This window comes from Schistocerca gregaria, chromosome 2 (genome assembly GCF_023897955.1).
Source record: "Schistocerca gregaria isolate iqSchGreg1 chromosome 2, iqSchGreg1.2, whole genome shotgun sequence".
Lineage (NCBI taxonomy): Eukaryota > Metazoa > Arthropoda > Insecta > Orthoptera > Acrididae > Schistocerca > Schistocerca gregaria.
The window spans coordinates 100,962,117-100,985,709 of NC_064921.1; positions in this window are offsets into that span (position 1 = coordinate 100,962,117).

The following is a 23,593-nucleotide window of genomic DNA, read 5'->3' on the forward strand; positions in this document are numbered from 1 at the left end:
TTGTCCCGCAGCTCACAGACAGCCAAACACATATGGACCTTGCTGACCAGCCACCAGTAAGGTATTTTTGACAATGACGTCTCTCCTCATCTGAAAAATATATTTCATATTAGAATTCCTGCCGTCTTCCATCTGTTTTCATTAGCACAGTGTCTTAAAATGTTAGTACTGGCATGGAGGTAAAACTTAAGCAGGCAAGCCAGTGAACCAATTTAAAATACTCTTCATAAAGTAATTAACAAGAGCGGCATTACGTAACTTTCCAACTCAGGCACAACTACACGTATCACTCAATCAATTCACTCCAACAAATTGCTTTGAGTAGATGCCTCAAATAAATGCTTAAAATAAGTGCTGAAATTAAGTGCACCGACCGCTGTGGTCGAGCGGTTCTAGGCGCTTTAGTCTGGAACCGAGCTGCTGCTACGGTCGCAGGTTCGAATCCTGCCACGGGCTTTGATGTGTGTGATGTACTTAGGTTAGTTAGTTTTATGTAGTCCTAAGTCTAAGGGGATGAGGGCCTCAGTGATAAGTACCATAGTGCTTAGAACCCAAATGAAGTGCTTATATGAAATCAGTTGTCAGTTCATGCCCACCTCAGTGGTTCAAAATTTTCAAAATATCTAACAAAGAAGTCAAGAGAGTTAGCTCTTGCCTAAAATGAAACGCCTGAGAAATGGGCGATGTGCTGTTTACTTACGACCTCAGTGCATCACTGTTGTGTTAGTCTCTGTAACCATTCCAGTGTGGCGTTGGCTGCAAGCATCGATCTAGCCCCCTTGTACTAATAAAACCAACAGTCTGCAAAGAAACCATGGGCCACTCAGACAAAACCAAGTTACAACTCTGAGAAGAGCGCACACGCCAAGGAAATAGTGTACTCTCAAGACGTCATATAAAGACAACGGTCAGAACATACCTCTAGCACTTGTAAGTAGGCTGTGTAGGTTTATACGCTATGTAAGTAGGCTGTTTAGGTTTTTATGTTGGTAACGTCATGTTTATTTATTTATTTATTTATTTATTTATTTAACCTGGTAAGATTAGGGCCATCAGGCCCTCTCTTACATCTAACCAGGCATTCTACTTATTTTACAGTCATATGTTTTAGTAGGCATGTTAAACTACATCTAAAACAAAAAGTGAGATAAACAATTAGAAAGGTACACCTCGAAAAATACCTTATTGAAGAGAAAGATTTTAGATAGGAGTGCTGGCAGCAGGGAGTATGAGGGAGACTCATGGTGAAGGGAGGAGAAGAATAGAGACACATGATGAAACGTGATTAAGGAAAATATAAAGGAAAAGAAGACTGCGTGGCTAATAGAGATAGATGAAGTGGAAGGCATCTCAGGAGCAAGATAGGAGACGCTAGCTTTGCTATTTGACAGATGAGAGGATTGGCCTTGCACATTAATTTTGTGGAGAATTTTATGCGGATGATAGTAGGAAATGCTTCAACTTCTTCTTAAAAGCAACAGTAGATTGAATTTTCCTCAAGGTAAGGGGCAGTTTGTTCCAGAGGCGGACAGCGGCAACTGAGAAGGAGTTTGCAAAAGTTTTTGTTTTGTGAGTGGGCACAGTTAGGATATCAGATTAGAGTGACCTCGTGTTTCGATTATGATGGCATGACAGGTTTTTAATCTCTGAAGCTAGGTACTGGAGTGCTTGCGCGACGAGGAGTCGGTGAAGTAGACATATAGTGTGGTAGTCACGCAGTTTGTCCGGCCGCAGCCACCCTAGCTCGGAGTATGAAGCACTAACATGATCATATCGGCGAATGTTGCAGGTGTAACGCACACAGGCATTCATGGTTAGCTCTAGCCGTCTTTTGTTTTCACTACTCATGCCTTGTTGAATCACATCAGAATAGTGGAGGTTCGGTAGAACGAGTGCTTTCCCTGTATGAAAATCACATACTGTGCTGTGTGCTATCTGTGTCTGGTTTGCATTGTTAGAATTTGCTATTGTAGTGTTGGGCAGTTGGTTGTGAACAGCGCATAGCGGTGCGAAGTTGGAGGTGAGCCGCCAGCAATGGTGCATGTGGGAAGAGAGGTAGCGGAGTTTTGAGAGCGGATGATCTAGACGTGTGTCCATCAGAGACAGTACGTTTGTAAGACTCGATGTCATGAACCGATATATATATATATATATATATATATATATATATATATATATATATATATATATATATATATATATAATGACTTTTGAACACTATTAAGGTAAATCCATTGTTTGTTCTCTATCAAAATCTTTCTTTTGCTAACTATGACTTCAGTAGTTAGAATCATTTATTCAGATGGCAGTATTGGCGCACGCTGTATTGCTGTAGTTTGAGTGACGATGAATTTTGTGAGATAATGTATTCTTGAAAGGTATTGGTTATTATTAGTCAGGGCCATTCTTTTGTAGGAATTTTTGAAAGTCAGATTGCGTTGTGGTAAAATATTGTAAGTTTATTAATGATCTCAATAAGTAAAGAGAGAAATGTCTGTGACGTTCAGTTTAGCTCAGCTGTTTGAAAATCAAATAACGTAAGGGGTTTATCAGCACAGTAATTCATTAATTTTTCTAAGGGGAAGTTTCACACTCTACACTTGGTTTAGTGGAGAGCAGCTGTTCACAGCTTATTCCCTCCTGCAAATTCGGCTACACAGCACAGGGCCGAAGGAGACAAACTGCGCGAGCGGGAACCGTCTCGAGCAGTAACACCATTACGGCCCCCTTCCACATACAGCAGAATAACGCTCGTGATCTGACACTCTCCATCCCTTTCCTACAGTCAATTTACTACTCCAGCGGGCGACGTTGCTGTTCGGAGACTCACATCAGATTCCATTCACTGCCGCTTCGGCCTTACTCCTCGCTTTCGCCAGACAGGGGACGCCACAACACGGATCCAAAAATCCCAAACGGCATACTTCGACGACAAAATGTCACCAATCGACTGAGGAATAATAAATGAACGTCAGCGGTAACGCTAGAGCACGACTGCCTGCATCTGGTCTTTATTTTAACAAGGCATATGCTTCTATTAGAACAGTGATAATATCAATCGGCCTACTTTCATTAACTTGATGACTAAGTTTGACGCCAGCTCGCAGTCACCGCTTACAGACAGAACAAGCAGTGGAGGGTATATCAAGTGTGTCGTGGGCTCGTGGTGAACAGTGTATTCGTTGTCGTAATGCGGAAATGGAGAAATTTATCTGACGTCCGAACCTGCATGGTCGTTACCTTTCCGGCCTAGGGTGGAAGCATGTCCGAATCGGCTAAGTTTGTGAACTGTTTGCACGCCGCCTTGATTAAAATGTACTGTGAATGGTGAATGCCGGAGTCTAAAACGGATTCTGTGGCACCGTTAATGCACCACCGGCCGTAAATGATAGGGTTGAACGACGGCGGCGGAGGTGTGTTCGGGGCAACTGACGTGCAGCTGTTGAATAACTGACAGCCCATGGGAGCTACCAACAACTCCTCCTCAACCAGCCCTCAGTGAACGTGTTGTGTTTGGGCGTTCTGAGCAGGAGCTTCGTTCACGTAACCATGCCGACTGCTCTACATCGGCTAGGGAGGGTGGAATTTGCGCTCCAATATCGCGAATGGATGACCATTAAGTGGCGACAGGTGGCACTTGCAGATGAATTACGTTTCATACTCCATCATATATTTGGCAAACACTGCGCAACAATCGTCAGAAGGTTTCAAGCCGGAGGAGAGAAAGGAGGGAATGTTTCGTGGTATTCCCTGTGTGATCTCGTCATTCTGGAAGCACAGTGGCTCAACACAAGTGTGTATCTACACCATAAACACCTCTGAATGAATTGTGTTTCTCCTCGTAGGTTAATACAATGTGTCTCACAGCTGGCAGTGCACGGGCGTGATTCGAAGTGCACCAATGCGAGTTTACCGTACCTCCCTGGCCACCAATCTCCCCGGATTAAAGCCAAGTCGAGAATCTGTGGGAACACCTCAGTCGGGATGTTGGGTCCTCAGCCGCGAGAACTAGCGCCCCTGGCCGTGGCATTGGAGTGGGCCTGGCTCCACGCCCCTCAGAGACTCATTCTTCTCCGTGCTGCAAAACGTGTTTATTCGGGCTTTTGACAGGTGGTCACATTAATGTGACTACAGCGTATTTGTTTTAATAAGTTTAAAAGTAGTGTGTTACTTTGTTCACTGACATAGGTAGAAGTATTCGTTCTTTCCTCTGTTGTGACGTTGTTGTGGCGTTCTAACAACGTTGTTTTGTTTATTATAACATGCGAAACATTATTACTAATGTTTTGATCAATAAATTTAATGATAAAACAGTGCACTGTTTTTGACAATAGTTCGTTTTTTAAAATGTGCCTTAAAGTAAACGTTAATGTGAGGCCTAATAAGCCAAGCAATCCTTTTATCACTGTCTTTTCAATAATTGTCCTTACCATAGAGACAACGTTTCCATGTGCGTAAACCGCTCATAGAACGACTACAAGTATTGACCAACATGCGTCAGGTCACCTTAGCGAAGCCATACGGGCCGAACGACACTCTATTGTGGGAAGATTTTAATGTGATGCGTCAGGAAGGCATTTCTGAGAGTGCGGTAGGGAGACAGATGCACCATATAGCTCTCAGCAGTTGCTAACCGACATCACTTCCACTGCCTTCCATTACTTGTGGTTACTCAGTGTTGTTCTGCAGTGACATTTGTGCTCTGTTTTGTGCATTCGTTTTAAATGCTCATTTCACTCATTTCTGTTCTTCACAATTTTTCTTTTACATTCGATGTGTTAAATCTATCCTTATCATTTCTCATCCCGTCAGGTGAGGAAACTAAAGTTACTAGTGGTTAGAGTAGTAAAATTATCATAGGCTACCATAATCATAAGTAAAATTACGGTAGCTTTCTTATTGTCTCTGGCCAGTTAAGATCGTACCCGCTTTACCTGTACATTAGGTGTGTTGCATATCTATAAGGCGTTACCTCGTAATGACACTTTCTTTATGTATGCAATCAGTGTCCTACTAGGTGCCCCATCCCCATATTGGAAGTGGTGAACCATCTAGAAACGCAGTGAAGGTACATGAACGGCCAGATAAACTATGGAACACTTTAACTCTATGTAGTTATTCTCCTGTCTGTTACTTAAAGGCGGCCGGGGTGGCCGAGCGATTCTAGGCGCTACAGTCTGGAACCACACAACCGCTACAGTCGCAGGTTCGATTCCTGCCTCGGACATGGATGTGTGTGATGTCCTTAGGTTAGCTAAGTTTAAGTAGTTCTAAGTTCTAGGGGACTGATGACCTCGAAAGTTAAGTCGCATAGTGCTCAGAGCCATTAAATTTTTTTTTTGTTACTTAAAAGTAAAAAGTAGTTTTAGCAAAATTGAAACAGTCTGTGTTTAATTCTCGTTTTATTCGAGAGTTCTTGATTTGTAATGTGAAAGAGAGGGATGCTGTAGTAGAAATGAAAAAAAGACAACCCAGATTAATCATACAGTGCTAGAAAATTCAATCTCCTGAACAAAAGGGGTAAAATAAAAAAGGCCGCGAAACAAAAATATGTCAGACATCGTTCCAATACTTCGTAAAACATCCATAAAGCATATTTCTTTTGTTTGCACCAAGTTTCGCATTTACCAATAATAACATAAACTGCCGCCCTGGATTAGACCAGCGGTCTAAGGCGCTGCAGTCATCGACTGTGCGGCTGGTCCCGGCGGAGGTTCGATTCCTCCCTCGGGCATGGATGTGTGTGTTTGTCCTTAGGATAATTTAGGTTAAGTAATGTATAAGCTTAGGGACTCATGACCTCAGCAGTTGAGTCACATAAGATTTCACACACATTTTAATTTTAAATAACATAAAGTCTGGCTTTCGATCGTGATGAATGTTCTGTTGAGTACAAAGTAACAACTCCGCATGTAAACTGTACTTGCGTCAAAAGTAATTTATTTGGTGTTGCGCGATGAACAAATTTTTATTACTTATCAAATGCAATCTATATTCCGTAAGGATATAAAATAAACAATGGACTAACATTGAATGTTATGCGGTTCTAATTGTGTGCAAAACAAACAATCAAACAAACAAAAAAAGAAGAAAAAAGAGAAACTTTCGGCTCTCAGCTTCTCTTACACATCCGTTTCTGCTTCTGTCCCTACAAATACTAGCCACGCTACCGGTGATTCTACTATTTAGTACATATTTTATGCAGTGTACCAAAACTCTACTAGTGGCACATCCCTCGGCCTCTAGCGAAGCGATTTCACGCGAGTGGAACGTTATCGCGCTAGCCCAGTGGATTCGACCGGCGGCCCGGATACGGCGTACCGAACACGTAATGGAGCAACAGCAGCGCTGGCAGCACCGTTCGTTACTGACTAGCAGGAGCTGTTAATATCCTGACGCCACTGTAGCGCCACCTGCTTTGATGTCACGCATTAATAATAACGACCGCCTACACGCAGGGCTCTCACAGCGTAGGCAGCAGCCATCTATTCGCGTCTCTTTTGCTACCCCTTCATCCCTCTGTCCGTCCCGCTAGTCTCTCTCTTCCTCAGGCACGTTGTTGACATCTATATTAAACACAGAGCACGTATTTTGATGCATTGCATTGCGCTACAGGCGCGCACGAGTTTGCTACTGCTGCGGTCTATTGCATACCCTGCTCGTACCGCACTGAGTAACTGCAGAGCCCTGTCTGCCAGTACGGTAGTGGGTTTGTAGCCCTATAGCATCTACAGCACATACTCATTTCTTCATTATTATTAGTGGAAGGCAAGTAAATCTTTGCAACTCTTGTTCTAATGAAAAATGTCCCATTCGACGCAGGTTAATCTAAACTGTTTAACTCTTTTCACCTCTACCTAACTACAGCATCCAACATCAAGGCCGACCGGGGTGGCCGAGCGGTTCTAGGCGCTACAGTCAGGAACAGCCCGACCTCTACGTTCGCAGGTTCGAATCCTGCCTCGGGCACGGCTGTATGTGATGTTCTTAGTTAGGTTTAAGTTGTTCTAAGTTCTAGGGGACTGATGACCTCAGATGTTAAGTCCCATAGTGCTCAGAGCCATTTGAACCAACATCAAGTTGAACTACTTACTCAGTCTAGTCTTGGTCTCCCTCAACAGTTTTTACCCCATGAAGTATTAAGTGTGGACAACGAATGAAAACAGGCCGAACCTCAGTGGTTATTTTTAAGTATCATAAATAAAATTTTCTCTTCGTAAATAAATGTGTAAACTGATATGAATGTATATGTAATCGAAATATTGAATTATATGTTAACGATTAATCTTTGAAAGGGAATGATATGTAATTTTTGATTTCTGTGGAACAAGAGAGTGCACCTCCTTCTCTTGAGTAAAAAGTGAACGTTACTCTCTCTGTCTCTCTCTCTGTCTCTCTCTCTCTCTCTCTCTCTCTCTCTCCCTCTCTCTCCCTCCCTCTTCTCAGCCGTCGCAGCAGATGTATTTCGTGTGTCTATCATGTTTTTATAGTTAACTGAATAATTACGGTGAATTAATGTTTGATGCTTCTCACTGGGATATCTTCATCATATTTGATTTTTATTATGTGTTTTGTAAAGTAATCTTTTAGGTCGTGTCGAACAGAAGTTGTGGGAACATTCTTTGGTGACAAGCCAAGCGGTCTTGGGTGTCTTGTCACGCACTGTTCACGCGGCTCCCTCCGTCGGAGGTTCGAGTCCTCCCTCGAGCATGGATGTGAGTGTCTTCTTTAGCGTACGTTACTTTAATTTAGAATAAGTAGTACTTAAGCTTAGCGACTGATGTCCTCAGCAGTTTTGTCCCATAATCCTTACCAGAAATTTCCAATTTAAGCCTATACGTCCCTGAGTTCATTTTACGTGTCTTTGCTATTCGGGATACTGACTATGTTTACATCCGAAAGGAGTAATGCTTCAGATTTGTCATTCGCTGCCTAACAATGTCGCCATGCAACAGCCTCGTTGGTCTGAAGAGTGCAGACATCATCACAACTAAATAACGGAGAAAAACAGTTGCTAAAATTGATCTGTTTCGTGCTTTATTTCCCAGAAGTAGAAACTCCACCGAAGCATTACGTTAAATTGTTGTGTTTCACTTTCAACCACTTTGAATTCATGTGTGAAGATTTTTTAGTTCAAATTCATACAAATATTTTCACAAGATATAAATTCCATTATATCCACATAAGAATCACCATACACCCCCTCCCAATTCAATTCATTAGCACTTTAACGACGTCTTTATGCGACAGAATACGTCCTACCAATTGTCCAGTCACGTTTTCTGCCCGATTAGATAACGTAGTACCGTGTCATTAATTATTTTGTTTACCCATCTAGTCTATTGCAGCCCTTTGTGGCACAATGTATCAAATATTTCTATTCTCTTCTTGCCTTAATTGTTTGTCGTAAATAACTCTTCCTCGAATTTAAATTTTTGTCCAATATTAATAATTTTTTTCCGAAACAGCTTTTCTGCTGTTGACAGTGTGCATTATACCCTTTCTGCGTCGATCATGTCATTATTTTCCTACCCAAACAGCGAAACACATCTACAACTTTTACTACCTCGTTTGTTAATCTAATTTACTCTCCATCATTCAGTTTCATTCGACGACATTCCATTACGTTCATGTATTTTGTTATTTTTAAATTCATCTTACAACCTTGTCAAGGAATTATCTTTTCCGTTCAACTGATCTTACTTATCCAATGCCGTCACAACCAGCCTTCAAAAATTTAATATTTGTGTCCACACTTTAATTAGCTTTCTAAATTTCTTCTTGTTTTACTACCGACCAGATATACAGATTAAATGGCATACCTCTGCCTAGATACCATTTCTCTTCCATTCTCTTCGACTATTATAGCTCCAGTCAGATAACAGAACAGGTTGCACATAACCTTTCGCTCCAGCACATCCAGGGTTTCAGGAGATGACTACACAAAAACAAATCATACAGAAAAATAATACATTTCAGTGAAAAAATACAAGATTCGTAATCACGCCATTGCGTAGTTGCAGAGCGTACCACTAGGTGGCAGGTGTGTCATGGGAACAAGCAGACCAGACGCTCTGTATTGCCACATCTAATTAGTTCGCACCTTCAGATAGGCAACCCAACGAACACGTGGGCTGGTGTGTTTGCGCCCTTCCAGTTACCAGTAGCAGCCACTTGAACGAACTGCGTGTGCTCTTCTGCACGTATTAATGTTTGCCGCATCTCAAACAGTACCGCCTTATCGTGTGAATTAAAAATTTGGAAATAGGCTGTATACTGTGACATGTGTTTATTTGCCGTACGACTTGCAGTTGTCGCCAATTCATCTTCTGAAATCATGGAAGTACGTGTAAACACATCTCTGTTTCGTCCCTATTACTGTACCTTTATAATTACAAAGACTGTGTTGCACTCAATGTTTCAAAAGCCTTGTTACGAACAGTGGTTTGCGTTGCTACTAACTGTTTTTGGCCTTATGTGAACCTTTGACTTATACTAGAAATGTTTTTACATTTCTCAGGAATCCAAGATGATATTCCCTGAGTTTGGCTTCTACCAATCTTCTCTTTATTCCGTAATTAAGTTCTGTTCGTATTTTGCAACCATAACTTAGCACATATCTAGTTCTGTAGCATTCACACGTTGCAGCAGCGGTCTACTTTGGAATTCGAATTATTACATTCTTCATGAAGTCGGAGGTTGCTTCGCTGTTTTATATGCCCTAGACAACAGTTGGGATAGTTTTATCATGGCTGGTCATCGCAAGGAACTCAAAAATTCTGAAGGATTATCGTTTGCTCAATGGACTTTGATTCAACTAAAACCTCTCAGTGACGTGTAAATTTTTTATCATGCTATCATATCTCCCATTTCATCTTCATCTACTTGCTCTTCTGTTTCTCTCTTTAATATTGTCCTCAAATTTGTTGCCCTTATAAAAACCCTCTACACCTTTCACTCTTCCGTTCTTTACTTTGGGTTTGCTAACTGATTTCTTGATACTCATATAGTAGCTGCTGTTAACTCCAAAGACCAGTTTAACATTCTATAGCCTTACACTTTTCTTCTAGCCACTCTTCATTTGAGATTCTGTACATTAGATCTCGTTTTTACACGGTTATACTCAATTTTTCCTGCTTGAGTTACTACAACTTTGTACTTTGTGCTTCCGTAAAGTAGAGTAAATGTTTCACAAGAAATTTAAGGTTCTCTTTTGGGTCTTGTCCCTACTTCTCCTTGATTCCTTGTTGAATTTACTATTTCATTTCTCAAAGGCACCGATTCGTATTCTACCATATTCATTACCTCCGTTTCAGTCTAACCTTATCAAATGCTACCTTATAAACTCTCAATAACATCTGGCTCTTTCCACTTATATAACCCACATCTCCTAAATATTATTTCTTTCTACAGTTTTGTAGGTTTAATCCTCAGTTCGAAACAAGTAAGTTACGAACAGCGTCCATATTTGCCTCTGGAAATGGTTTTTCACATCTATCTTAATCATTCTGGTGTCTCCAGATTTCGTCCACGTATATAACCTTCTTTTTAAAGCAAGCATCGTGTTTAAAAGTGACGCATAGTACTGTCATCCATTGAACTGTATCAAGACTTGGTGTGCAATACAATGTCGACCAGAATGGAAAGTACAAAATTGTCTGGCGTTTCGGGCACTGTTGCAAGTGGCCTTCCTCAGGGCCTTGTGCTGCATTTTGACAATGTATTGAACAGCCCAGAAGAATTTAACTGGCAGCCAGCGTTCGCGAAAGCCTACTCTTGCACACAATAGAAAAGTGACAGACCTACTTGCGACTAAATTCCACTCTGTATAATAGAATATCATTCGAGGCACATTTGAAGCGACTGTAAATTAAATATTCACATTCTGGGAACAGAAAAAGTTACCTCCTTCAACAGAGTTTGTGTACCTACATTAGTGTTGAAAAGCCCCTTAATCTTATGAAATGGAAAAGTGTCCCAGAAATTGATGAACTGACATCACACAACTATTTCATCTCGAATAACAATTTAGTAGCAATATGATGACCTTGCTAGGGGCAGCCGCCTTTTTGAACTGTTTGAAGGTATCCACTCACAGAAGTTAGAGGTAACAGTTTTCTCAGAAAATTATCTAATAATTGTTTCATTCAATGTTGTAGAAATAGACACTCTGATTCATTCAATCTGTAACGAAAATAAAAATGTTTCCACCGTAGAACTTTACAATAGTTATAAACTGCCTTGACGAAAAATGAATCAGCAGAAATCAAATGGTTCAAAATGGTTCAAATTTCTATGAGCACTGTGGGACTTAACTTCTGAGGTCATCAATCACCTAGAACTTAGAACTTCTAATACCTAACTAACCTAAAGACATCGCACACAACCAGGCCCCAGGCAGGATTCGAACCTGCGACCGTAGCGGTCATGCGGTTCCAGACTGTAGCGCCTAGAACCGCTCGGTAACTAGACCGTCCGCCAGAAATCAGTAACGCCATTTTCACATGCGTAGGAAGCCAACAACTACTGACATAAGCACAAAAAATAGTTCCAGTTATATAGAAAAAAACATCAGTTTTAGGGCAAAGTCGCACTTGTAAGTTACTATTTGATAAAACGAAGGGACAAAAAAAATCTAGATCTCAGTAACCAGAATAGTGGTCATATCTCTTTCTACAATGATAAACAACATAAATAAACGGCTAACAGATACCCTCTCCCGGTCACCAACGAAAACTGTTAAGACCGCCACAAAATTGCATTCTCAAACCACGTGATATTAATTTTATATCACACTCTCAAGAAATTCGTAGTTATCGTCGTATGACACAGCAGCATGAAAATTCTTCTGAGACGTTTTGATGCTCATTATAATTTCATTTTAATGTTTGGTTGTAACTTCTTTTGGAGGGAGTACATATATTATTTTTGTTTAGTAAAATTAGCTACCATAAAATTACGTTAGTACAAGCTGATGCTGTCCGCCATTAAGCTTGAAAATTGCACCACTTTTCTCATTGGCTGTCAGCTTCAAAACAAAGTCACATATTTCGTGGGCATCTAGCAGACGCTCGATGTCTATGTTGGACCCTACAATAATTGTGTTGAATTACCAATTTTTTTCTTTTTTCTTTTTCGTCCATGTCTAACAGTGGTAATCAGATTCCTTGTATAGTTAATGTTTTATTATATAATAAGTTTTTTTTTTACAGAACAGTATTCTTTCAATGATGTCTTGTCGAATTTTTCAGCCTTCAGGTATGAGTTCAGAGTTTGTTAGAATAATTTTGCGTTTTGCTTGCGTTAACTGTATTTAATTTTGTGAGCAATATGACGATCAAAGGGTAAGAGAGAGTAGCTAGCTGTCAGATGTGGGAGGTTAAAGAAAATGAGGAAAAAGACACGGAATTTGTTATGGAAAAAGTAGACATGGGGACAGCCATTAAATTAGAATCAAGTGTCAAAGGAGAAGTAGATGAGAAGGGAGGAGTAGAAAGTATGTTAGCATTTCTGTTAACGAATATGAAGGAAATTGAAAAGGGACTTGGTGGCAAGATAGAAGCTATTAATAGATCACAGAAAGAGAGGAGAGGGGTATACAATCCGTTAAAAAGAGGTAAAAGCTGTTAGCAAAGAAATTGGTGAAGAAATGAAAAGGATAGATGAAAAGACTGAACAATGTCTGATGGGATTTAAACAGGAACTGGAAAAGAAAATTTTGGATTTTAAGTCAGATGTTACCAAAGATTTTGAGAAGTTTAAAGATGATGTTAAAGAGACTTTTAAAGAGACAGAGTTTGAGTTAAATAAGAAGGAGGAGAAATTTGAAAACAGTGTAAAGGAAAGTGTAGAAGGCTAGGATAAAAACATTAAAGCCCATGCTACCGAATGTATGGAAGGGAAGGAGGAAATTAAAGAGTATTGCAAAGGAATTTTCCGTGAATATAGGGATAAGACTAAGACAGAAGTGGAAGATATTAAAGAGACCACTACTAAGATCGACAATAGAGTATGGAGAGTAGAAAGACAGTATGGACTAAGCAGTTTACTGTATCACCGATAGTAGTGCAGATAAAGGATGGGAGTACTTTCAACATTATAAATTTTGATTCTATTGGAGACGAACGTGCTATGTCCTTTGTGAATAGTTTGAAGTGTCAGTTTACTACAGATTGTACAGAAAGAGATAAGCTAATGGGGGAAAGTGCTTGTTTAAAGAGAGAAGGTTTAGATTGGGGAGCTGATGCACCAGAAAAATATGAAACATTCGAGAATTTTTTGTCGGCGTTTTTGAAAGAATATTGGTCGAAAGAAAAACAAAGTGATGTCATAGAAGCTTTTAAGCAGGCCCAATGGTATGATAGGAGGAGTAGGAAGAATATGAGAGGATATTGTGAGGAGTGGATCACTAAACTGAAACATTTGGACAGCCCATTGAGTGACAAAGACACTATGGAAGTATTAATAGGGAGGTTGCCACCTAATAGAAGATGTGGGTTGATAGGAAATGTTAATACCATTAAAGATTTTCTGAACAGAGTGAGGGATGGAGATAGGTGGCATGTGGGCTGTTCATTTAATGAAAACAGGCATGTAGATTTTCATCATTAGAATCAGGATAGAATAGGATGAGTTAACCAAGTAAATGTTAGAGGTAGAAGAAGAGGCCGAGTCTGAGGAAATTTCAGATGAAATACCCAAGGTTATCAGACAGCAGGGGAGTCAAGAGAGGGAACCACACTACAGTGATGGCCAATGCTGGGGCGGGTCATACCTTTGGGCCTATTGAATTTTCAAATTAACATGGTAATGTAAGGGATGCAGTGACGTGTAATAGTATTAGTAATGATTATGGTGAGAGGGTGTGTAGTCATCATGGTCCGGTGATTGAAGAAATTGGTACTGAAGTTAATGGGGAAGGTGGTAAGGAATTAGGGGATCCATGTATGGAAAGATTTTCGCAGATGTATTAGAGAGTTAAAGAATATGAAGAGCAGCCAAAGAGGGTGATAAAAGAACAGAAGGTATTGCAAAATGCTAGTGATAATAGTAAAGGGAAGAATATGAGTAATGGTTGCAGTAGGGGAGGAGAGAAAGATAGTAGTGAAAAGGGTGCTTTCCATGAATGTGATGATTTAAGAAAAGATGTTAAGCTAGGAGAAGGGTCAATTTCTGAGGTGGATGGAGAAGTGATGAATACACATCCTTTGAAACATAAAGAGAGAATAATTAATAAGGAAGAACTTAATGTTTTTATTATTCGAGGAGATGTGGGAATAACAAATGATGATAAGGAGGAATCAGGTGTTTGTGCTCTACTGAAATGTTTAGAAAGGAATGAAAGTTCAAAGTTGAATTGTGATTACTAGGTTCACAATGAAATTGAGCAGGATTTGTTACATGAAGAAAGTAGTGATGAGGATAGGATTAAGCAACCTTTTATGAGAATTGGAATGTATGGTGGGGTAGAAAAAGGTATTTAGGATACAGGTAGGGAAATTAGTGCTATTGCTGCAAGTTTATTTAATAACATAAAGGAGCATAATGAAGTGATGAATGTACGAGTAGTAGGTTTGAAGATAGTGGATGCTGCAGAGAAATTAATCAAGGTTATTAAACATCAAATTATTCTGGAATTCGAGATTGGGGACATAGGTCTAGTACAAAATTTTTTGTAATTCCTGGGTTAACAGTGAATATTATATTGGGCATGGATTGGTTGACAGAGTGCAAACCAGAGATAAATTGTGGGGAAAGTATTCTTGATTTTGAGGGTGATGGATCAAGAATCAGTTTGATGTTTGATGTATTGGTCATAGACAAGGACACTTATTAGAGCATTTGAAAGCGAAGATGATGCCTGTAGGGACTAGTCTGGGTGATGTTAAGTTGAACTTGGACTACAGAAGTGAGGAGGATACAAGTGGACTTATAGACGAATTGGAGAACTAAATGTCTAGAGTTGAAGGGTTAGATGAATGCCAGAAAGGAGAACTGAAAGAAGTTGTGTGGGTAAATAGAGAAGTTGTTTCTGACAAACCGGGAAGAGTAAAGAATTTTGAATGTAAGTTGGATATCAAACCGCATTAACATTTTTAGGAAAAACAATACTCGTACCGTTCGCGCAGAGGGAAGCAGTGAATAATAAGATTGAGAGGATGTTGGATTTTGAGGTTACAGAGCGAGGTAAGAGTGAATATAATCCAACTTTGGTCAGTGTGGGTAAGAAATGTTAAAAGAAGTGGTAAGGAGAAAAACTGATAGGCCAGAGAGTATGGAGGGCGTGTTACAGAGGTATCACAAAGTGAACTATCTTAGTAGTCTCGATCTGACTTCCGGATTATGGCAGGTGCCACTTGGCAAAGAATATAGGAAGCATTTATAGTAAACAGGAAGTGTTATCAGTAATCTGGTGTCCCATTTGGGATGAATAATAGTGTATCTGTTTTTATACGAGCCCTTGAACAAGTATTATGACCAGAGTTGAGTTCAAAACTAACAATATATGTGGATGACCTATTAGTTCACACTGAGTCATGGGAAGAACATTGTTGTTTATTAAATGAGTTGTTTCAAGCCTTAAGGGACGGGGGCATGACCAAGAGACTCAAAAAGTGTGACTTTGGTGGCAAAGAGAAAAAGTTTTTGGGTAGAATTCTGTCAAATACTGGTATTAAAGTCGATCCAGACCAAATGAAGGCAATTAAAGAGCGTCCATCCCCAAGGAATTGAAATGTAATCATTTTAGATATGTGTAATTTGCGCCGTAATTTTGTGTCAGGGCAAGATTTTAACAACCCATGTTTGAATAAGTTATTGAGTCCTAAAGTGAGCTTTGTTTGGACAGACAAGTGTCAGAAAGCCTTTAATGAATTTAAGGAAGCTTTCAAAGAGGAAACGATTTTACACCATCCTGATCTTAGTAAACCATTTTGTCTGTGGAATGATTCGATTGGTTACAGTATTGGAGTGGAATTATTTCAAAATTTTGGGAATGAGGAAAATGAAGATCAGAGGACCATAGCCTTTGGAAGTATGTCATTGACCAGGAATGAAAGAAATTACACTATGACTGAGTGTAAAACATTGGTAATAGTTTGGGGATTTCAAAAGTTTAGAGCTTACCTATGGGGAAATAAAACTATCATTTATACTGATCACAGAGCCCTTATGTTTTTCAAAAAGTTTTGGCTGGTACATATATGGTTAACAAGGTGGAATTTGTTCTTACAACAGTTTCCTTTTGAGATAAAGTATGTTAAAGGTACACAGAACAAAACTTCAGATGCTTTATCCAGGTTACTGTTGGGTGAAGGAAGTGAGGTAGGGTACGATGTGGATGAGGAACATGTAAATTTATTTTATATGAAAGGTGTCCAAGGGGAAAAGAAAATTCAAGGGATTTGTAAAAGCATCAGAAGGTACCAGAATCAGAATGAAATATGGAAGATGGTGAAATGTGAGTTGGAAAGGAAGGATAGTAACCATAAATCGCCAAAATATTACAAAATTTATAATAGATAATATATTATATAAATTTGAGTTTTGGACATGTAGATGCTAAGAAGTGTGTCCAGAAATTAAGGCAAAGTGTGTCTTTTGACAACATGGTATGGAGAGTGAACAACCGAATGAAAACCTGTGACAACTGTCAAAGAGCAAAAGTTAAAAATCAAACATGTAAGCTTCCTATGCAAAATATTAAACCGAATGATGTGATGGAACTCTTATCTGTGGATCTTTATGGTGCATTGCCGAAGACTAAGGGAGGTTTTGCGTATATTTTTGTAGTCTTAGAAGTGTTTTCTAAATTTATAAAAATCTATCCATTTCGTAAAGCAACTGGGAAAGTCGTTTTGAGCAAGTTGGAAGGTGATTATTTTGTGAAGTATCGGAAATCTAAGGCCATATTGTCTGACAATGGGTCACAGTTTGCATGTAAGAAGTGGAAAGAAGGTCTCACTAATCAGAGAATTATAGTAGTTTAGACTTCAACATATAACCCACAGGGGAACCCCATAGAACGTTATATAAAGGTGATTGGTAGAATGTGCCGTATCTACTGTACCAGTAACCACAGTTCTGTAGTAGGAAATATTGGAGAGGTTATTGTTCATGATGTAACAGGGTTTACTCCTCAGGAGATCATGAAAGGTGAGAGACAGAAGAGTTTGTTGGAGGAAAAGTTATCTTTCCCTACTAGGAGGAATTAAGTTGGGACAGAAAGAAGAAAAGAGTAAGAGAGCTGGTAGAGAAGAAACTGTTGGAAAGGAAGAAAAGGCATGACAAAATAAAAGGTGTTGAATTAAAAATAGGGGATTTAGTTTTAGTTAAAACATATGAGAGGTCTAAAGAAATAAATAGTGAGATTTCTAAATTCTTTGATGTGTACAAAGGTCTATTTGAGGTGGCTAGTATACCTCAACCGAATGCATTTTATCTGGTTTACCTAAAATCGAAAAAGAAGTTTGCTCTTAAAATATAGTGGATTTAAAGACTTATAGGGCAAGGAATCTGAAACCTAAATTGGATATTTTGTTAGTAAATAATTTTGTGAGAAGTAGAATGTGACCTATAGCTATTGAACAGAGTCAAATGTTAATGAGATGGTAAGACGATAAACTTTATGTATAAATATATCAGCCCATGAAATTTTAAATAGTGACTATATTGTGACAAATTAAACCAATTTATGTAAATGAACACAGACAATATGATATGATAATCTGCAATTTTGCAAATTATATTTAATGATATGACACACAGTTAGCGAATACCTTCTCAAAATGATGAGACATTAGGAAATATACTCAACTGGTATTTGAGAGGCATATATACCATATTTATTTTGTACCAGCGACAGTGAGGATAAATAAAAAAAAAATATCACGCTGTGGTTAAAATGTGAAAAGAGAGAGAGGGAGAGAGAGAGAGAGAGCAAGCTTTAAGAAACAGTAATACAATGACAAGACTTTGTGTGGGGGAAATACGAACACGTATGTGTATATATTCAGGTTCATGTATATTTAGCTATATAGATTTTCTTGGACTGAACACATAATGTTATTTCTCCTTTTTCATTATGGTCAAATTTCCCTAGTGTAATGAATTAGTTATTTGCTTCACTGAGACATATGTGATGAATAATACGTGAAAGGAATGTAATTTTTTTTTTTGTTAGATAAATTCATGTTTCTTAATATTGACTGACAATTCATAATGCAAATTGACAAAGTGCCAAAGTTAAACATAGACAAATCACTTGTAGCATATGGCTTATATGTGTAAGGACATTTCATCATAGGATGTACTGTGGAACATCTCATTATAAAATGGGGGCACATGTAAAGGCATTGCTTCCCCTTAAGTTGATAATATTTTTTTTCTTTTGTGCATTAACTTGTCGTAGTACGTATGTATAATTTATTTCAACTATGCTTTGTTTGTTAATACGTGACAATGTTCCTTCATTCATTTTGCTACTGTTTTGTATTTTATATTGTACGAATATGAATGTTCTGGTTTTATATGCTATGTAAATCTTTGGCTAGGCTAGGAGAAGTACTGTGTCAAACAGAGAGCGAACGACTATCGATAGAGAGCGTGCGAGTTGTTGTGGTACGTGGCCGGTTCGTGGGAGAAGAAACGTTGCGAAGTTCGGCCTCAATGACGGTGATACGCGGAGGAACAATTAATTACAGTACGTCCGCTGTGTTAATAGGAGATCGTGTATTATTAAGTGAACAGTAAAACCTGAAATGTATATCGAGTGTTTGCGGTGATGATTTTCCAAACTGTGTGAACTTGTGACAATTAGCCATGAATCAGACACCATTGCCGTGTGGAGACACTAACTGTTAGAATTGCGTGAAAGTGGAACAAACCAAAATGTCAAGTAAGAGAACAGTGTGATTTCATCAAGAAACATTTACTATATCGTCCAAACTGTCGTAAAGACGACGACGTAAATGGAACTGATGTGTAACGGACTGTTGGTGGTAAACACATGTGACTGTTTTCCAGTGGGTACACGTTGAGAAAACTGTCCGAAGTATTGGCATTAACCGGCTATATATATCGTAAATACTAAAGACATTGCATACTTCCGACCTACCCGCACCGCGTGATTAATAAACTTTTCATAATAAAATGTCGCGCGCGTAGTGACAACGAACACACTGGAACTATTATTATCTCGCTAGTGGTGCCAGCTGATTCGACTACAACGGAGACGTGGACCACCGCCGTAACTGGAATATTAATGAAACAGGATGATCCATCATTATCTTCACGCCGCGAACTGTGACTGTTAACTTCACACATCGTCCGCGCGGACCACCGCTGACCTCATCGCACTCTCTGCAGCAACAGTTAAGAAATTAAAAGAAAATTATTACGCTCTCTCTCATTTCAAAATTAAAGTCAATTTCAGTTACATTATCTATTTTAAAATACAGTCACAATATCTCAATTTTGCTTCGTTCCAATAAATATTGTTTCCATGTTGACAGTGTTGAAAACCCGCAAAATTAAAGTTCAATTAATAATTTTCTTTCAAAATTCTTCTCAGACATTGTGATGCTCATTATAATTTCATTTTAATGTTTGTTTGTAACTTCTTTTGGAGGGAGTACATATATTATTTTTGTGTAGTAAAGTTAGCTACCTTAAAATTACGTTAATTACCAGCTGATGCTGTCCGCCATTAGTGCTTCAATATTGCACCTATTTTCTCATTGACTGTCAGCTTCAAAACAAAATTACGTATTTCGTGGGCATCTAGCAGACGCTCGATGTCTCTGTAGGATTCTATATATATATATATATATATATATATATATATATATATATATATATATATATATATATATATTACTTTTGCAGGTTTGCTGGAATTACATTGACTTTAATTGTTCATTTGGCCCCCGTTAAAGAGATTCATCGCACCTACATAATTATAGTAGTGCACCGCCAATTTTTTTTTCTTTTTTTGCCTTTTTCGTCCATGACTAACAGGGGTAATCAGATTCCTTGTATAGGTCATGTTTTAGTATTTAAAAGGGTTTTCTTAGAAGTAGAGAACCAGTTTCTTTACAAGCACATGGTGCATTAACGACATATTTCGCGTCACATGGGAAGTGCACGTCTTCCGAAATAAATGGGACAATTTCAATGTATATACATTACCAGAACATTCATTTTGCTGTTTTTCACTTCTGTTTCAAGAGTTTCTCAATTAAAAATTGTTTTACACTGTAGGGCAATGTCTGTACTCAACAAATAAATACTACTTCATCAAGTAAACGCTGATCCTTCTAAGGAAAACGGAATGATATAAACTGGTAGAGGTAAAAAAATAGCTAGCTATCCTAGTAATATTAAATATTAGTAGCTACTTTGAAACATATTTTGAGAAAAACTAATGCCGATAATATTTCATTTCCCTTATTTTACACTACTAAGGTGCACAGCAGGTTATACGCGGCAACAAAAGGAGCTGTTAATGGTGAAATGGTAGCTCTTTATTTGTCGGAAGGATTAAAGTTATCTCCTCCCAGTGCATACAGCTTCAAGTACTTTCTCAATAACTTGACAAACAATTAATGCTTCACAAAATCAATCTCACGCGCTGTGGTTCAAAAATGGCTCTGAGCGCTATGGGACGCAACATCTGAGGTCATAAGTCCCCTAGAACTCAGAACTACTTAAACCTAACTAACCTAAGGACATCACACATATCCATGCCCGAGGCAGGATTCGAACCTGCGACCGTAGCGGTCACGCGGTTCCAGGCTGAAGCGCCTAGAACCACTCGACCACAGTGGCCGGCCACTTCAGATAGAGAACTGACGGCTAGTAGCATTGTTACAGTATTCTGCCTTGAACTGCAGGTACCATTACCTACTCTATTTAAAGCCTTAGGTGCAATTTCTTTCAAATTTCACGCTATGCGAAGCTGCGCTTGGAGCTATTTATCTTCAGTTGCTTCAGTTGAACACAGTCTCAAAGTAATTCTTCGTCGCAGTGGTTGTGTTTCGAACATACTCATTAATGGTTAGTGTTCCATGAGGAATTAAACAAAAATATTTCCTCGGCATGGTAAATAACACTAAAATGTTAAGAAAATTAGGTAAAGAATTGAGATGAGGTGGTATGCGACAGCAGTCTGCCACACTCCCTCTACTGGACCTCGCCTGTCGATACCGCTGCCCGGCACAAGGAGGTGTTTAACTGGTTGCTTGCACAACGGATGCTACCACTACAACTCTCACTGACTTCACTCCGATCTCTATTTGACTCACTATAGTGGACCACTTTCTCAGTAACTGTTCCAGCGTTTGCAGTCCTTACCAAAGAAGAGTGACAGCAATGTCGATCGAAGCCACAAATATGTTGCTAGTGGTACAACCAACGTGAAGGAAGAGCGTAAATGCGAAACTTCGGAAGAAAGGTGACTTTTCCCTTGAGAAACACTACTGTGTAAATTTAGAAATGTATTAGAGGAAAATAGAACGAAAATTCTGATGTCTCCGTTTAATATTTCCGATAGATTTTTCGAGAACAGGAAAGAAAATTGCTTTTTTTAGTTCCACATTCAACTTTGAAGTTCTCTGTGACAGTTTAATGACCACAAGAGAGCATCAGAGTCGCTTATGTTCATTGTTGTTACCAGACTTGGTAGGGTACTGATGGGGCATGAACAATGTCAGATGTCGAGCGCCAACTGAAGAAAACTTCACAGACCTAGATCGCTAAATAAACATTTGTAACTGATGAGCGGTTTCAACACAGCCATGCTATCATCAATGGATCTTATGCTTTAAAATATTACAACATATTGTACATTAGTGTTATAAGTCGTATCAAATCAAATATACACTTCCTGCTATCATGAAGAGCATTACAAATCGATATGTCATGATCTTCATGAGAGCGGCAAACGACTTGTAACAATTATGGACAATGTGTTGTAAAATTCTAAAGCATAACACCCGATGACGACAGCACAGTGTCGAAACCGGTCATCAAATAGGGTGCATTTTTAGCGATGCGCTTCGCTTGTGAATTTGTCTTCAGTTACCATACATTGCAGATCCCCCCGAAACACACGATGTCAGATGTAAAGCGATCACTGTGAAAGAGACTTAGATGCCTCGTAGAGATGCTTCGTACCCGTGTGAGACAGCGTTATCAGCGCCTCACACAGATTGAAAGTAGCCTCATTGTCGATCTCCATTTTGCCGGCTGTTCGCGTCGTGCTATATTTGCCAGGCGTTCACATGCGCAGTGGTCTGGACAATACGGAAACGTGAGAGCAGGCATAGCCATTGTCAACATTCCGGATCACCCTATAATTCACCAACAACGTCACACCCTTCACTTCTCCACCTGCCGTCCGAAAACAACTAATGGACGTCCTTCAACATTCTGTGTATTTTCACCCCATTGGTGGGAGATTACCGTCAACTCTACTAGCACTTACTTTCCCGTTAACACCACAGCAAGAACTGTTGCTTTCGGAATGCATCGGTGACCAAGTAGCATGTAATGTGGTGAGTGATTGTTCCGTTTCCAAGAACCGAAACATTATTTCCATCTTTCCTGTATTCTTCATCGACAAAGCCACCCTACGACTTCGTAATTATACGAATGTTATTCAGAAAGTAAGGAACGATCTGTCGCGAAGTGGAAACCACAGTGAAAATCCAATGAAGTTTTGCACAGGTGTATTGGGCAGTGTCTCTAGTATACCCTTCGATTGTATTACGTCGTTATTTCAAGTTCTGAGTACACACGCAGCACATAAAGATACCTAAAACAATAGTATCTTCCGCCAAGTACGAAGGCCTGGTGAGAAATTTCGCCTGAAGCTGTGCAGCCAACATTACATAACTGTCATGCATTTTCTTTTTCAAGACAATTCTCAGCCGCATTCTGCAGGGGCAAGGAAGATGCTACTGCATCATTTCCAATGTTTGATTACCCACAATATACAGCCTGTAATTGTCTCCCTCTGAGTTGCATCTCTGCTCACATGAACCGCTTGCTATGAAGACAACATTTTGGCACAGACAACGGGCTGTAGGCCAGTGTAGAGAACTGGCGGGAAGCGCTGGCGGCTGTCTTCTATAACGAGGGTATTGTAAAGTTGGTACAACGCTAAGGCAGACGTCTAAGTCGGATCGGCGACTATGGAAATACATAGCTGGAAGATGTAGCTAACTGTGGCCAATAAAATAGTTTTGATTTTCACTTTGGTTTCCATTTCACGACATGTCGTTCATTACTTTCCGAATAGCCCTCGTACATTATATTTGGGTATCTATCAACAGCCGTTCTTTCAATATGATTTAACTTTTTTATCGCATGTGTTTCAATTTCTTCTAGTGTACCTAATCTAAGTTTAATACATTTGTTTTGCCTGCGATCTATAATGACGAAAGAGGATATCCCATTTATGCTGTCTGGGTTCTTCGCTTTTGTTTCAATAGGAGGGTCCAGGGTCTCCTCGATAAAGGATTGTAGGGACATTATCACTGAATTAAAACTGGCTGTGACCACCAACTAAGGAACAGCTACTGTTCTTGTTTGA